The 1,083-nt window shown below is 38.9% G+C and overlaps 1 protein-coding gene across 1 annotated transcript in view; it reads left to right on the forward strand.

Annotated features, from left to right (window-relative positions):
- The window catches only part of LOC109534832 (zinc finger SWIM domain-containing protein 5), a 47,568-nt gene that overhangs the window by 26,797 nt on the left and 19,688 nt on the right, over positions 1–1,083 (forward strand). The window lies entirely within an intron of this gene.

Consider the following 1,083-nt stretch of genomic DNA (forward strand, 5'->3'; position numbering starts at 1 on the left):
TGTTAAAAATCATTTAATGGCTTATAACCGTCGATTTCCGGTATAGTAGGCCCTAATTTCCACGCGCGGGCATAGACGAGTTCTGTCAACGGGCCTATAGGTATACTCGGCCGGGAAAAATTCAATTGCCAATTGCTCTCGTCGGACAAATAAAGACCGGAATTACTCAGAACCAATAATGAAATAAACGGAGAAATACCGGGTGATTTAAAGTGGATGTCGTTTTTTTGGCTGTGATTTTAAGGGCTTTTGATAGGCTCATTTTGGAAAATTCCCCTTGAACTTTGTAATGCAATTTAAGCAAAACCACTCAAGTCTGCGAAACGTTGAGAATAATTTGCTTGCTGCTGGAAAGCCCAAAAAACTCCACAGTTTTAAGCAGTAGGTAGTCGTCATTTGATGATTTGATAAAAAAGTGCGTATTTTAATGTTCTGTCCGCCAATGGCAACGGGAGCTTTTCTGCTCAACCGGGTCTCTAAAAATGAGTCAAAGGCTAAGAGCGGTTTTGAAATTCGCGTTAAGCTCCGATTGTCGCATTTTGCGTGAAAACAAGTGATTTTTTGTTTATTTGACCAACTTTTCCTCTATCGATTAGTAAGTATTTGATTGTCTCATTAGGAATACTAATTGTTAAACTCGCGCTAATCATGCTTTTTTAGGATCGAAACTTGTGAGCTTTTTTACGCTGTGGTAAAAAATCGTTTTTCCTTGACGTTAACGTTTTCAGCCCCAAAAACGAACCAAATTTTCATTCAATTTTTGGTTTTTGCTAATACTTTTAAAGTGTTAAAAATCATTTAATGGCTTATAACCGACGATTTCCGGTATAGTAGGCCCTAATTTCCACGTGCGGGCATAGACGAGTTCTGTCAACGGGCCTATAGGTGTACTCGGCCGGGAAAAATTCAATTGCCAATTGCTCTCTTCGGGCAAATAAAGACCGGAATTACTCAGAACCAGTAATGAAATAAACGGAGAAATACCGGGTGATTTAATGTGGATGTCGTTTTTTTGGCTGTGATTTTAAGGGCTTTTGATAGGCTCATTTTGGAAAATTCCCCTTGAACTGTGTAATGCAATTT

This window comes from Dendroctonus ponderosae, unplaced genomic scaffold, assembly GCF_020466585.1.
Source record: "Dendroctonus ponderosae isolate FM_Combo_2020 unplaced genomic scaffold, Dpon_F_20191213v2 Dpon_F_20191213_10, whole genome shotgun sequence".
NCBI classification, from domain to species: domain Eukaryota; kingdom Metazoa; phylum Arthropoda; class Insecta; order Coleoptera; family Curculionidae; genus Dendroctonus; species Dendroctonus ponderosae.